Below are 16,394 nucleotides of genomic sequence, written 5' to 3'. Positions count from 1 at the left end.
TTTGAGATCCTCAAATGCGAATCAACTCAGCCCCCTTCCTTCAGAGTAAAAGCTTGAGGTGGGGAGTCCTTCACGGTGCCATCTTACCTCCGCTTTAAGGACACGGACGATTCATTCCAAAAAACTTTGAAGACCTGGCTTTTCCAAGACCCCTGGTCACTTTGTCACGCTCTTATTTCAATTGACCCGTCCGGTTCTACCTCAGGGTTCACAGTGTCACATAGCACAGCGCCAGGATGCTCAACCACGAGTGACAGTGCGCTTTAGAAATGCAATGTTCGAGGCATATGAGCTGCAGATCACACACTAGGATAATAAATCACCATCTGGTGTTGGGCTCCGATGCTTGCACGTTGTTGTTGTCTTTGGAAGAAGTCTTTGTGGTCATGAGATAGGTGACTCCTCCCTTGGACGATAGTGCGCATGGGCATCAACTCCATCGTTAGATTGTTTTTTTACGCCCTAAGGTTCGGATGCAACTTTTCATGAACGTTTACTCTGGAAAGCCACATATTCTGGGCTGCTCTCAGAGCCCATTCTTCCCAGGTGGGGGCATGAGTTAAATAGAAATAATATATAAAGCACAGTTTCCCCATGTTTTCATGGGTACGTGCAGGGGGTACAGATGCATGGGTTTTGGTAGATGTGCTCGCGCTGCCACACCCTGAATGTTAGGATGGTCTCTCAGTGGCAAGAGTAGTGGAGACATCCCTCTTTCATGCAAGCCCAGGTGTTACAGGCAGGTTATATGGGTGGGACTAGCTATGAAGATGTGGTGAATCCTGGCTGCTCTGAATGGAAAGCCATGCGCTGTGCATCGGTGAGCAGTAGGGTCTCATTACAGCCCTTTGTACTGTGGAAAGAGAGCTCTTCTTGGTCCTGTGTATGACTTCTCTCAGAAGAATCGCCATAGCACAGCTCTTTCCGTCATACCTTCCTGAGATGCAGTTTCTCTGGATCTTTGAAAGAGGTCACTTAACTGGACATCAGAACATACGCTGAGTGACCTGCTCCTAACACAGGTCTGCTTGTTATTATTATTATTATTATTAAAAAATTTTATAGAGCGCGTAGTCACCCTGAGGTATCCCAGCGCTAAAGATCTCTACCTCTGTGGGTTGGGCGGCTGAGAGGGGGGGACGGCAAGTTTCAGAAGGAGGAAGGTTAAAATTAAGGGAACAGGTGAGCTTTGAGCCGTTTCCTGAAACGTAAGTAGTTGGGTTCTTTTCTCAGGTCTCGGGGGAGCTTGTGGCTTGTGGAAGGGGAGGGCCTGTGACCGCATGCATCCTTTGGGGTTTGTATATCTTGGTATGTTCATAGCATGTGTGCTGTAGATACGCATGTATAGCATACGCCTACCATCTAGTTTCGAAGCCGGACATTGTTTGTGTTTGAAGGAGTCTCTTGAGTCACAAGATGTGGTCTGACTCCTTCTCTTGCTGTTTGTTGTGAATGGGCACACTCTCTGTCTTAGCTTGGTTTATTCGGGTGTGGGGTCTTGTCATTCACTTTTGTGTCGCAAGCTTGTTTTTTGTTGGCCCCGTTAGGTTACCTTTCGATCACATCTTACTGGATTCGACAAAGCTCTGGAACCTTTGTCTCCTGACCTGCTTATACCTTCTTTAGCACTGAAGACTGTTGTCGATGCCTTGGGGCATTGAGGGTCTCGCATCCCTCAGGGGCTAAGAACCGCCTCCAGTCCTTCGTCACCTGAGAATGTTATGTTAATGAAGCTTATAAAGCGCACTGTTACCCTAAGGTGTCCTGGCGCTGAAACGTTGCCTACGAGGTCAGAAAAGAAGTTCTAATTAAGAAAAGAGCCACGTTTTCAAGCCCCTCCTAAACTCTCGGAGCCCGTCAGCTCCTCTAAGCTGCAGGGGGAGGCCATTCCAGGCCTTTGCGGCGCAGCAGAAAAAGCTCCTGCCCCCCAACTAGCAGTTTTAACGCGTGGAACTTTTACCAACTTTGCCTTGGTTGAACGTAAGGCCCTGGGGGGGGTGTACCATTGAAGATAATGTCTCATAAAGGCAGGGCCATGCCCCTCAAGGGTTTTAAAAACCAGGCATAGGGCCTTAAATTCTATACGTTGTTTCATTGGGAGCCAATGAAGGTCCCGAAGTCCCTTCTTGGCAGAAACAAACCTAGGGATACCCAGCAGGACCCTAGCGGCTGCATTTTGCACTACTTGCAGTCGATTGAGCTGCCTTTTATGGACGTTAAGATACAGGGCATTGCAATAATCTAGGCGAGACAGAATAAGCGCAGTTATTACTGTCCTAAGACTATCCTTCGGGAGAAAACGCTTGATTTTCCTCATAATCCTAAAGAGATGAAAACAGGAGGATACCACTCTGCCAATCTGGTCCCCAAAAGACAGTCTGGAGTCCACCATCACTCCCAAATTTTTTGCCTTACCAGTGGGGGCTGGGGGTGAACTCAGTGACTCTGGCCACCAGTCGGTTGACCAGAGATTTGAGGGATTACCAAAGATAATCACCTCAGTCTTCCCTGCATTCAGTTTGAGGCAATTTGCTGACATCCAGCCTGCAAGAGACTGCATACAATTGTAGCAGTCCCGACCAGTCTCAGCCTCTTTGCCTTCTTGTATAGATAACACTATTTGTGTGTCATCTGCATAGAAGGTCTGCAGGAAGCCGAATGATCGTATGAGGGCTGCCAGAGGAGACACATATATGTTAAACAGCGTGGGGCTGAGCGCTGACCCCCGTGGAACCCCACAGGGCAGAGAAAATGGCTTTGAGCAATCTTCACCCATGTCAACTGTTTGAATTCTGTTAGTGAGGAAGGATTTTAGAAGGGCGTTGCCTGTAACCCCCCTTTCGCCTAGCCTGTCCAACAATACTTCATGGTGCACCGTGTCAAAGGCTGCCGAAAGGTCCAACATAATCAGAATCGCAGCTCCACCCTGATCTAGTACTTCTCTAATTTCCTCTGTTGACTTAATCAGCGCCAGCTCTGTGCTGTGTTCTGTACGGAAGCCAAACTGAGTAGAGTCTAAAAGTCCGTTGATATTAATAAAGGAGCTTAACTGACGGTTCATTTCTCTTTCAATCAACTTAGCCGGTAGGGGAAGACGAGAGATAGGCCTATAATTGTTAGGCTCCTCAGAATCCAGGTTAGCTTTCTTGAGAAGGGGGAGGATTGAGGCTTTTTTCCAAACTTTGGGAAGCAGACCACACTTAAAAATATTGTTAAAAACAGGGGCAAGAGCAGTTCCAAGAGTGTTCGGAAGTGGTTTGGCTACTAGTGCTGGACACGGATCTAAAGGGGACCCTGATTGAATTGCTCGCAGAAGCTTGGAAGCATCTTGGGCATTCATAGTCTCGAAATTGTCAAAGGTGGGCACTATCTTGGTGTCGTTGGGAGAATCCCAGACACCCATCTTAATGCCCTCCCTTGGCAGAGTGCTGAAAGACGAAGAGATAGTGGCAACCTTTTCCCGAAAAGCGGAGGCAAGAGTTTCACAGAATTCAGGGCTGCTCCGAGGTTTTGCCGCGATAGGTTTTGTAAGTTTTAAAACTGGAATAAAAAGTTCTTTTGTGGAAGATTTCGCGTTACTGATCTCTTCCCCATAACAGTTGTTTTTTGTGTCAGAGAGCGATTTTTTGTAGCTATAAAGGCTATCCCTATAGGCCGTCTTGGTGGATTTGGTGTAACCTTTCCTCCATGGGCGTTCCAGTCGTTTACATTCCGTTTTTTGTAGTTTTAGATTCTCAGAATACCAGGGGGGCGAGGGTGTCATCCTCACATTCTAATTGGGGCTAATACTTTACAGGTCGAATCTAACTATTCAGTGTATGCCACCGGAGCCTTATCCACTGATGGGGGCCAAACACCCATAGTAGACTTCAAATAATTATCGAGTTCCTCGCTATTAATGTTTTTCCAGGCCCTCGTTTTGACCCTCAATCAGTGGCGGCTGGTGACATTTGAAAGTAGTGGGGCGTAAAAGTTGGGTATAAGTGTAATGTCACCATGACACACTACTAAACTATTCCCTGGGACACTATTAACTAATTGCATGATACTCGTATAACCAGTTCTGCAGCACATGTTTTGCATATTCCACAAGACACTATTAGCAAGTTTTCTCAGACACTATCACCCAGTTTCTTGAGATACTTTTAACCACCACATCGATTAGTATCTATTAACCAATTTCTTGAGGCACTATTTACCAACTGCATGGAGCGCTATTAGCTAGTTCCCTAGCCCACTATTAAACATTTCCTTCAGAATCACTAAGCAGCAGTTTCTATTAACCATTTCCCTGAGACACTATTAAAACGTGTCCAGAGGTCCTATTGATCAAATATGTAACACACAATTAGCCAGTTCTTTTTTAGACTCTTTTTATCTAGTTCTATTATACATACTTCACCAGTCTCTGTGAGTCGCTTGGCCTTTACTCTTCCAGACTCCACCACTACCACGGTGAGCATTAATTAATAATCCTGGTCAAAATGTACGGCGTAGAAAGAAAGCAAAGGAGAAATGTAGGAACCTGGTACGTTAAGTATCCGAGAGCTTTTCTCGGAGGTCCTCCCGGTGCTGCCTTGAGTTTTTGTACATTTCACGCCGAAGAGGATGTGGTCTAACGGCTAGAGTAATCGACCTTGAAGCGGGAGAAGCAGGTTTGAGTCTCAGCAGCGAAACTCAACGTCCCGTGATTCTGTGCAAATCACTTTACCTCCCCGTTTCTAACAAAATCAATGAGCCCGTCTGTAACGCAACCGGTGCTCCAATACTTTTCGGTCGAGTTCGAGCTATAAAACTCCACCCCCTCCCCCCCCAAAAAAGAGACGTTGTTTCTAGAACAGAATCCGCATCGGCGGTGTTCAGTGACTGTAGACAGCGATTTAAAGGCAAATGAATTGGAGCGAGTTCTCAGAGATGGGGTTATTGAAGAGTACCTTGTCTAATGCGGATGTTTTCACAGACGAACGCGGTGCCTTAATTGACATTTCTCAAAAAAAATATTTCTTGTGAAGCTCATCTGTTCGAAAACACATTATAATTTTGAACATTATAAGGGTTAATATCGCTACAATTTTTGCTACTGTTTATTTCGGAATTATATAATGGTATTATGATTAATAATATCGTTCTTTAGCTAATAATGTTGCAAAATATTACCTATACGTTGCAACATATATGTCAAGTTTTAACAAATCATTCACGCTATTTTATAATTAAGGTTCCATATTAGTGCTGCGAAGCGGAGAGAAGTCAGCATCGTAGCTCTATATAAAATACACAATAATATAAATACGTGTGCGAATATGGTTAAAGCGCCAAGCGTACCAGTGCTTTCAAATGTCCCTTAACATAAAATACGTATACACATTATTTCATAACTTGATTAGGATACAAAATATAATTTATTTGCAGGCGTGTATAAATTATGACTGCCACATTTTTTGAGACCAATATTAAACAAAAAACTTACCTCACACCCGGTCCCGGGTCCACGCCACCTCTCAGACCTCTACTCCCCTGGGCGCCTTCACGAACGGCACTGGAGGGGCCTGCCAACCCCTCTCAGCCAATCCTGGCGCTGCCAGCAGCGCCAGGATTGGCTTAGGGCACAGCTTACGCTACGCCCACCGCCTGCCCATTAGGAGACCGAGGGGCTCCTAATGGGCATGCGCAAGCCAGTGCAAACACAAGTGCGCATGACTGGGCACGGGTGAAAATTCGCTCACCTTCCCCACTCATGCGCACTTGTGCTGCTGCTGCCTGTTGCCCCTGGTCTGATAATCATGTCAGTCAACATGACGCCGGACAGCCCACCCCCTTCAGACTCTGAAGGGGGTGGGCGGTCCGACGTCATGCTGACTGACATGATTGTCAGTTGGTTCTCCCTCGGCGTCTTTGAACTTAAGTAAACTGATTCAGTTTACTTAAGTTTAGAAACGCCGAGGGAGCTACGGGCGGGGGGGCTACGCCCCAACGCATCCAATGGACGACCCGCCACTGCCCTAAATGAAGGATCAGTTATTAATTTGGAATTCTTAGTAAGACAGATCTCAAATAAAACGGCTGCATGGTCTGACCAGGGAATTGGCGGCACTCTGCAGTAATGAATATTAGGATTGTTAGAAAAAATTCCATCCAAGGTGTGACCAGCAGTATGGGTGGGTTCTGGGACTAGGTGAATAAGTTCCCCCCCACCAAGTATTTCTTGAAGCCTAGCATTGTCAGCATCTATAATATCCTCTAAATAAAAATGCTAGGTGGGTGATGGAACAGAACTGTCCTCACTGCCACTCATGACATCCCAGGGCAGATCATCACGAGTTGTGTTTCCCAAACACAAAGACGGCCCCTGTCCGTCATGCTCACCCTGTGATTCAAGAGAACCCGCCACTATCAAAAGCGCCAGGGCTGGGCACACAGGGGAAGGCATCATCAGGGCTCTTCAGAGACCCCGGACATCTTTGACAAAGACGATCCCTTCGGAGCAGAACAGGAGGAGGACGCTGGCGTGTCAGGTCTCTGGCCTCGCAACCACCACCAAATCTGGATTCATTGTTATTGACTGAGTCCGTCAACCACAGATGCAGGATGTCAAACCATTGCCAAAGACGGTCTTTGCTGATTGGCCTCCCTCAGTACCATGAGTATATTTTAGGCCCCCAGGGTACATATCACCAAGCTGGGCCCCCATAAGAAGTCCGATGCTGAAGAGCACTGCTCCCTAGGGAAAAGGAATGGATGGAATGCTTGAATGAATCTTAGCCGAGGGTTACAACTCTGGGCTGCATACCAATCCATCATTATTTTGCTCACTATGCCACCTCAGTTTGGACAACAACAAAGGGAATGTGCCCTCCCAACAACAAGGGGAAGGTGCCCACCCAACAACAGGGGGAATGTGCCCTCTCAACAACAGGGGGAATGTGCCCCTGTCAACAACAGGGGGAATGTGCCCACCCAACAACAAAGGGAATGTGCCCTCCCAACAACAGGGGGACTGTGCCCTCCCAACAACAAAGGGAATGTGCCCTCCCAACAACAGGGGGACTGTGCCCTCCCAATAACAAGGGGAATGTGCCAACATATGTGTTTTATTCTATCAGACTCGCAGCATTTCTTTCTCTGACGCGTTTCGACTGTATGATCAGCCTTGTTCACAGGTGAGCCGAGTAATAGTGCAGGGTAATGTAGGCCTTAAATCCCATAAAGGTTGTCAGATAAAGAAATGCTGCGAGTCTGATAAAATAAAACACCGATATTCCTCAGATTGAGGCTTCGAGAAGTAATCTTCGTTGTGTGGTGATTTGAATGACAGGACACTCCTTACCTGTCTTGACGAAGCCGCCCTGCAGGGATGGGAGCTCCCGGCAAAAGGAGATGTTTGTTTGGATCTATTTGGGGAGCACGTCCCGCTTGCCTCCTTCTGCATCACTATGATGAAGTCTGGCAAAAGGAGCACTGAGGTGAGAAAGTGAGCAGAAGGAGAAGTGTCTCCTCTTGCCATTTCTGAGAACTGGTTTTTGACCATTATAACACGGATGTGAGTCCAGCAGCATGATATCAAGCGAGAACGCAAATACAAAATGAAGCCTCCCTCTAATGCGTGACTTTTTATAATTGAACTTTTGGTACACTTGGACTACACGATAACGTGATGTTTTCAATGCTATTAAGCAAAAAAAAAAGTGAAAGTGTACTCACACAGAATGTATTTACCTTTCAGGTGCAATGTGGGAGTTGTATTTTCTGAAAAGAAGGTCAGGTGTTTAATAGGATTTATGGCCTACATCACCCTGCACTATTATTCGGCTCACCTGTGAACAAGGCTGATCATACAGCCGAAACGCGTCAGTGGAAGAAATGCTGCGAGTCTGATAGAATAAAACACAGATATTCCTCAGATTGGGGCTTTCAGAAGTAATCTTCGCTGTGTGGTGATTTGAATGACAGGACACTCCTAGCATGTCTAGCCACGCTGCAGGGATGGGGGCTCCCAGCAAAAGGAGATGTTTGTTTGGATATATACACACACACACACATGTATACATTATATATATATGTGTGTGTATTGGTGAATCAGTGGGTGTATGAGTGACTGTATGGATGATTGAGATGTCATCAGTAATGCCATCATTATATATCTATCTATATATCTATTTATCTATATATATAACACACACACACACATATATATATATAATAAATATCTACTGGCGACTGCCAGCAGATTATATATATATATATATTATCTACTGGCGGTCGCGCTCACGGTGAAAAACCTGAAAAAAATAATAATTAATAAATACATAACTTTGCATTTAAAAAACTGTACAAATTCACTTAAAAAACCATAGGTTTCACACACGTTATAGTTACGAATTAGCATTTAAAAAACCTTGCAAATTCACTTAAAAAACCATAGGTTTCACACATGTTATAGTTAGCAGGACATTTCACTCGTAAAAAACCATTGAAATTCCCCCGTTATAGTTAGTGCAGGCAACTATAACTCACGCGACCGCAATCCTCTGCTGATGACGTCAGATATTACATCACTGATGACATATGTGTCTTTATGAAAAATAAATATTTGTAATATATGTATAGCTAAAGAATAATGGAAGAAGACATGGGTAAATAAGTGTCTAAATACAGTGATGTAATATCTGACGTCATCAGCAGAGGATTGCGGTCGCGTGAGTCATAGTTGCCTGCAGTAACTATACCGGGGGAATTTCATTGGTTTTTTACGAGTGAAATGTCCAGCTAACTATAACATGTGTGAAACCTATGGTTTTTTAAGTGAATATATATATATATATCTAACAGTCATAAACTTTTTTTAAATGCTCACATTCACTGGATGATGTCATCAGTGATGTCACTGACCATGTCATGAGTGATGTAATATGTGAGGTCATAAGCAGTGCATTGCAGAGGCGCGAGTTCTAGTAAGCTTAGCTAGCTTTCACTGCTGAATTTCACTGGTTTTGTATGAGTGAAACCTCAGCCTAACTATATAAAGTCTTTGTAATCTTTGTTTTTTTCAGTGAGTATATACTGTACATATATATATGTGTGTGTGTGTGTGTGTATATATATACATGTACAGTATGTGAGCAGATCTGTTTATGTGTCTCTGAATGTGTGTGTCTGTATTGTGTGTGTATGTATGCTTATGTCTATGTGTAGGTGTGTGTCTATACCTCTGTATGTTTGTTTTTTTGTGCCTGGATCTGTGTGCGTGTCCATTTGTGCCTTTAGATGTGTGCGTGTCTGTGTTTGCATCCATGTGTTTGTGTTTCTGTGTATTTGTGAGAGCATTGCGTGTGGAAATGGCGTGGAAGTTTGTATCTGTGTTCTCGTCTTTCTGTGTGTGTGCGTGTGTTGGGGGTAAGTGCTCCCAGTGTGAGTTTAAACATCCTCTTCTCACAGTCTCAGAAGCTGTTTGTATGTTTTGCAGCAGGAAGTTGAAAAGGAGAAGGCCCCTGCGCCAGAGGCTCTTCAAGGCTGAAACATGTTCATGCAGTAAAGTCCCCGACCCTTTTGTGTTTCTCTTGTGTGGATAATTTATTGTGATCCGTGGATTGTAGCTGCCCCTGGGACTGTGCAGGCAGAAGTATCACAGCACAGATGGGCCCCACTAGGGAGGAAGGGGCCTGTGGGGCCCCCGGGCCTTTGAGTCCACAATGGAGGCATCAAGCAGCATGTTCAACTGCTCATCACAGCAGACAGTAGCTGCTGAAATAGCACGCATGACAGAAAGGCGCGTGCACGTGCGTGGACACCCGAGCACATCACCCAAGGCACTTTTTGGAACCATTCGTGGTTTGTCTCCAGTTCACGTTCTGTAAATTGATGGAATTTCTGACTCCAAGGCTCCAAGAGATGAAAAGTTTTACTGATAGCGCGTCATCCGTGAGATTAAACACCATAAGGAGTGAACACAGACACCACACTTGTAATGAACACCACTGGTGCAGCATTGTGAGCACGCGTGGCATGAGGTCTGTGAACGTTGAGCTTAAACACCCCAAGCAGGGCACGAGTCGGAGGTACACGGGGGTACACCGTGATGTTAGTGAACACAGACACCACAGCAGTAATAAACACCATGGTCGCAGCATTGTGAGCACGCGTGGCACGATGTCGGTGCGCTTTGAGCTTAAACACCACAAGCAGGGCACGAGTCAAGGGTACACCATAATGCTAGAGAGCAGAGACGCCAAGGCCGCTGCGTCGTGGGCACGTGTAGCATGAGGTCTGTGAACGTTGAGCTTAAACACCACAAGCAGGGCACGAGTCGGAGGTACACGCGGGTACACCGTAATGTTAGTGAACACAGACACCACAGCAGTAATAAACACCACGGTGGCAGCATCGTGGGCACGCGTAGCAGGATGACGATGAATGTTGATCTCAAACACCATAAGCAGGGCTCAAGTTGAGGGTACGCACGGGTACACCAGAAGTAGTAAACACCACAGTGGCAGCATCGTGGGCACGTGTAGCGTGATGTCGGTGAACACCATAAGCAGGGCACAAGTCACGGGTACTCGTGGGTACGCCATAAGGTTACTGAACACAGACACCATAGCAGTCGTGAACACCAAGGTAAGTAGGTATAGATTTTTTATACCTAATTCCACCTAAATGCTCCTACGCAGTGCGTATATCTTCAAGTTACGTAGCTGCGGAGTCAGGGATGGTACATCTATACTTCCTCAATATGCACGCGCCTTTCCATATGTTGGTCTTCGATATTCTGTCCACAATCTTCTTATATCACGATGTTTCTATCTTCGATACTCAGTTGTACAATCCCTCTACTGAAAGTACACTTTGGAAACAGTGAAAATGTTCTTTGTGCAAATACTTGTAAATATCATAGTAGAAGTAACCCCGTCAGAAACTTGAGGTCTCCATCGTTTTTACCAACAAGTACTCGCCCATACCGCTCCCCGAAATGAGAGGGGTCCCACCCCGGCAGCGTCTGCAAGAGTCTGGGCGCTAGCTAAACGACTTGCGCCGCTGCCGTACGCCAATTCTATGTAAATGAGGCCCTCGTTGTCCACGTCAGTGGCCCCCAGGGGTCCATTGTCCCTGTGGGACACTTCAGGACACGTCACGGTTTAGAGCTGGTTCAGGTCACAGTTGACACTCGTAGCGTTCCATTCTACTGCAGATGCAGGTAAGATCAGAACAATAATATTTATATCTGCACTATAACTTTTTTATGAAAATTAATGTAACATATACTGAGCAATTACTCAGTGTAAAGAATAAAAATATAAAAATGCCGTTAGTTTGTTGCAGCTTGATATTGACGTCTGAATAGTCATTCACTACTCGTAACATAACATGTGTATTTGTAAAGCGCACTTTCACTCAGAAGGGTCTCTTGGCGCTGGATAACAGATGCTTATTGTTTCCCAACTCAATGGTACTCATTTTATGGACCTCAGAAGACTGAAAGGCTGAGTGTCCCCACAGGGATTTGAATCTGTGACCATGAGATTAAACACAAGCCCCTGCTGTCAATGAGCCTGGGGTCTCTGCTGTCAATGAGCCTGGGGTCTCTGCTGTCAATGAGCCTGTGGCCCCTGCTGCCCATGAGACCGTGGCCCCTGCTGCCAATGACATGGTGGCCCCTGCTGCAGATGAGCCCGTGACCCCTGCTGTCCATGAGCCTGTGGCCTCTGCTGCCCATGAGCCTGGGGCCTCTGCTGCCCATGAGCCTGGGGCCTCTGCTGTCCATGAGCCTGTGGCCCCTGCTGCCGATGACTCTGTGGCCCCTGCTGCAGATGAGCCTGTGGCTCCTGCTGCCAATGACATGGTGGCCCCTGCTGCAGATGAGCCTGTGGCCCTTGCTGCCCATGACCCTGTGGCCTCTGCTGTTCATGAACCTGTGGCCCCTACTGCCCATGAGCCCGTGGTCCCTGCTGCGTGTGAGCCAGTGGCCCCTGCTGCTCATGAGTCTGTGGCCCCTGTTGCTCATGACTCTGTGGCCCCTGCTGCCCATGACCCTGTGGCTCCTGCTGCCCACGACCCTGTGGGCTCTACTGCCCAGGAACCTGTGGCCCCTGCTGTCCATGAGCCTGTGGCCCCTGCTGCCCATGAGCCTTTGGCCCCTGCTGCCCATGACCCTGTGGCCCCTGCTGCCCATGAGCCCGTGGCCCCCGTGGCCCCTGCTGCCTGTGCGCCCTTGACTCCTGCTGCTCCTGACTGTGTGGCCCCTGTTGCCCATGAGGCATTGGCCGCTGCGGCCCATGGCCCCCTCTGCCGATGACTCTGTGGCCCCTGCTGCAGTTGAACCCATGGCCCCTGCTGCAGATGAACCCGTGGCGCCTGCTGTCCATGAGCCTGTGGCCCCTGCTGCCGATGACACTGTGGCCCCTGTTGCACATGAGTCTGTGGCCCCTGCTGTCCATGAGCCAGTGGCCCCTGTTGCTCATGACTCTGTGGTCCCTGCTGCCCATGAGCCTGTGGTCCCTGTTGCCGATGAGCCCATGGCCCCTGTTGCTCATGACTCTGTGGCCCCTGCTGGCCATGAGCCTGTGGCACCTGCTGCCCATGAGCTTGTGGCCCCTGCTGCCCACGAGGCTATGGCCCCTGCTGCTGATGAGCCAGTGGCGCCTCCTGTCCATGAGCCTGTGGCCCCTGCTGCCGATGACCCTGTGGCCCCTATTGCCCATGAGTCTGTGGCCCCTGCTGCCCACGAGGCTATGGCCCCTGCTGCTGATGAGCCAGTGGGGCCTCTTGTCCATGAGCCTGTGGCCCCTGCTGCCGATGACCCTGTGGCCCCTATTGCCCATGAGTCTGTGGCCCCTGCTGCCCACGAGGCTATGGCCCCTGCTGCTGATGAGCCAGTGGCGCCTCTTGTCCATGAGCCTGTGGCCCCTGCTGCCCATGAGCATGTGGCCCCTGCTGCTGATGACTCTGTGGCCCCCTCTATAGCGCTGGAAGCACATGGCTGGGCACGAGGCGCCTTGTTGGGACCTCTCACACCCCCCTGCCTTGGAAACATGGTTGTCGTCCTTCTCATCCCTCTAGCGCTGGAAGCACATGGCTGGGCACGAGGGGCCCTGTTGGGACCTGTCACCCCCTGCCTTGGAAACCCGTCTCGTCTTCCTTCCGATCCTTCTAGCGCTGGAAGCGCATGGCTGGGCACGAGGCGCCCCGGGCCTGTCTGGGTTCCCATGCGTGTTTCTTTCCATTATGTCAGAGACGGAATCCCTTCCCTGGCCCGACCCACTGTGAGCTCCGAGGGCCGGCACTGAAAGGCAGGCCCTCGTCATGGAAGTCAGTGCTGATCAGCGAGGGAGTGAATGTGTGAGTGAACCCCATTGCCTCGGCATTGAATATATTCATACTATGAATTACACGAGTAAGAGTGACTGACTGAATGTAACTCTGTAGCGCTCTAAATTGACTCCTCATCCTTTAGGCGCTGATCGTCCCACCTAAAGTTTGTGGCCTCTGAACAAACAATCATTGGCAAAGTCAAAAGGTCTCACCCATGCAAGACCGCTTAGCTTTGCCAATGTGTATTAGCCATGTTGTACCCCAGCGTGGCTGCTGTTCACAATGGCCAAGACATAGCTGCCAACTGTCCCGTTTTTACAGGGACAGTCCCGGAAAGTTGGAGACTGTCTTGAGTAATATTGTTGCAGACAATGTTCCTCTTTGTTACACAGGGACGCATATAAGAACTTTCTATCTGCAGCAGCCCTGTGCTGCAAAGTGTCCCGGGAAATGTTTTCAAATGTTGGCAACGATGCTATAAGTTGCTGGCGTAGAGCAGAGTGGCATAGAATGGAGTTGCGTGGTGTGGCGCACAGTGGAGTGGTGTAGAGTGTAGCAGCATATCATTTAGCGTCGTACAATGCAGTGGCATAGATTACAGTGGTGCAAGGTAGAGTGCAGTGGCACAAAGTGCAGTGGTGCAGAGTAGAAAAGAGTGGCATAGAATGCAGTGGCTAAGAGTGGTGCGGCGTAGAGTGGTGCAAAGTAGAGTATAGTGCCATCGAGTGCAATTGCATAGAGTGCAGTGGTGTAGAGTGGAGTGCTGTACAGTGCAGTGGCGTAGAACACAGAGGTGCCTTGTAGAGTGCAGTGGCATAGAGTGCAGTGGCATAGAGTAGAATGGCATAGAGTTCAGTGACGTAGATTGATGCAGAGTAGAGTGTACTGCCATAGAGTGCAATGGCATAAGGTGCAATGATGTAGAGTGAAGTGGCATAGAGTGGAGTGCTGTAGAGTGCAGTGGCATAGAGTGCAGTGGTGTAGAGTGCAGTGGCGTAGAGTAGAATGGCATAGAGTTCAGTGACGTAGATTGATGCAGAGTAGAGTGTACTGCCATAGAGTGTAATGGCATAGAGTGCAGTGATGTAGAGTGAAGTGGCATAGAGTGGAGTGTTGTAGAATGGAGTGCTGTAGAGTGCAGTGGCAAAGAGTGGAGTGCTGTAGAGTGCAGTGGCGTAGAGTAGAATGGCATAGAGTTCAGGGACGTAGATTGATGCAGAGTAGAGTGTACTGCCATAGAGTGCAATGGCATAGAGTGCAGTGGTATAGAGTGAAGTGGCATAGAGTGGAGTGCTGTAGAGTGCAGTGGCATAGAGTGCAGTGGTGTAGAGTGGAGTGCTGTATAGTGCAGTGGCGTAGAACACAGTGGTGCCGTGTAGAGTGCAGTGGCATAGAGTGTAGTGCTGTAGAGTGCAGTGGCATAGAGTAGAATGGCATAGAGTTCAGTGGCGTAGATTGATGCAGAGTAGAGTGTACTGCCATCGAGTGTAATGGCATAAGGTGCAGTGGTGTAGAGTGAAGTGGCATAGAGTGGAGTGCTGTAGAGTGCAGTGGTATAGAGTGGAGTGCTGTAGAGTGCAGTGGCGTAGAGTAGAAAAGAGTGGCATAGAATGCAGTGGCTAAGAGTGGTGCGGCGTAGAGTGGTGCAAAGTAGAGTATAGTGCCATCGAGTGCAATTGCATAGAGTGCAGTGGTGTAGAGTGGAGTGCTGTACAGTGCAGTGGCGTAGAACACAGAGGTGCCTTGTAGAGTGCAGTGGCATAGAGTGCAGTGGCATAGAGTAGAATGGCATAGAGTTCAGTGACGTAGATTGATGCAGAGTAGAGTGTACTGCCATAGAGTGCAATGGCATAAGGTGCAATGATGTAGAGTGAAGTGGCATAGAGTGGAGTGCTGTAGAGTGCAGTGGCATAGAGTGCAGTGGTGTAGAGTGCAGTGGCGTAGAGTAGAATGGCATAGAGTTCAGTGACGTAGATTGATGCAGAGTAGAGTGTACTGCCATAGAGTGTAATGGCATAGAGTGCAGTGATGTAGAGTGAAGTGGCATAGAGTGGAGTGTTGTAGAATGGAGTGCTGTAGAGTGCAGTGGCAAAGAGTGGAGTGCTGTAGAGTGCAGTGGCGTAGAGTAGAATGGCATAGAGTTCAGGGACGTAGATTGATGCAGAGTAGAGTGTACTGCCATAGAGTGCAATGGCATAGAGTGCAGTGGTATAGAGTGAAGTGGCATAGAGTGGAGTGCTGTAGAGTGCAGTGGCATAGAGTGCAGTGGTGTAGAGTGGAGTGCTGTATAGTGCAGTGGCGTAGAACACAGTGGTGCCGTGTAGAGTGCAGTGGCATAGAGTGTAGTGCTGTAGAGTGCAGTGGCATAGAGTAGAATGGCATAGAGTTCAGTGGCGTAGATTGATGCAGAGTAGAGTGTACTGCCATCGAGTGTAATGGCATAAGGTGCAGTGGTGTAGAGTGAAGTGGCATAGAGTGGAGTGCTGTAGAGTGCAGTGGTATAGAGTGGAGTGCTGTAGAGTGCAGTGGCGTAGAGTAGAATGGCATAGAGGTCAGTGACATAGATTGATGCAGATTAGAGTGTACTGCCATAGAGTGTAATGGCATAGAGTGCAGTGGTGTAGAGTGAAGTGGCATAGAGTGGAGTGCTGTAGAGTGCAGTGGCATAGAGTGGAGTGCTGTATAGTGCAGTGGCGTAGAATACAGTGGTGCCATGTAGAGTGCAGTGGCATAGAGTAGAATGGCATAGAGTTCAGTGCCGTAGATTGATGCAGAGTAGAGTGTACTGCCATACAGTGTAATGGCATAGAGTGAAGTGGTGTAGAGTGAAGTGGCATAGAGTTGAGTGCTGTAGAGTGCAGTGGCATAGAGTGGAGTGCTGTAGAGTGCAGTGGCGTAGAGTAGAATGGCATAGAGTTCAGTGACGTAGATTGATGCAGAGTAGAGTGTACTGCCATAGAGTGTAAAGGCATAGAGTGAAGTGGTGTAGAGTGAAGTGGCATAGAGTGGAGTGCTGTAGAGTGCAGTGGCATAGAGTGGAGTGCTGTAGAGTGCAGTGGCGTAGAGTAGAATGGCATAGAGTTCAGTGA

General features: G+C 48.1%; 1 protein-coding gene across 1 annotated transcript in view; it reads left to right on the top strand.

Annotated features, from left to right (window-relative positions):
- Window positions 1-16,394, top strand: part of LOC146863509 (uncharacterized) — a 546,139-nt gene that overhangs the window by 350,526 nt on the left and 179,219 nt on the right. The gene's annotated exons all lie outside the window — the stretch shown is intronic.

The sequence above is a fragment of the Triturus cristatus genome, chromosome 2_2 (assembly GCF_964204655.1).
Source record: "Triturus cristatus chromosome 2_2, aTriCri1.1, whole genome shotgun sequence".
NCBI classification, from domain to species: Eukaryota; Metazoa; Chordata; class Amphibia; order Caudata; family Salamandridae; genus Triturus; species Triturus cristatus.
The sequence above is the reverse complement of the archived record's forward strand: the minus strand, read 5'-3'. Positions and strand labels throughout refer to the sequence as shown.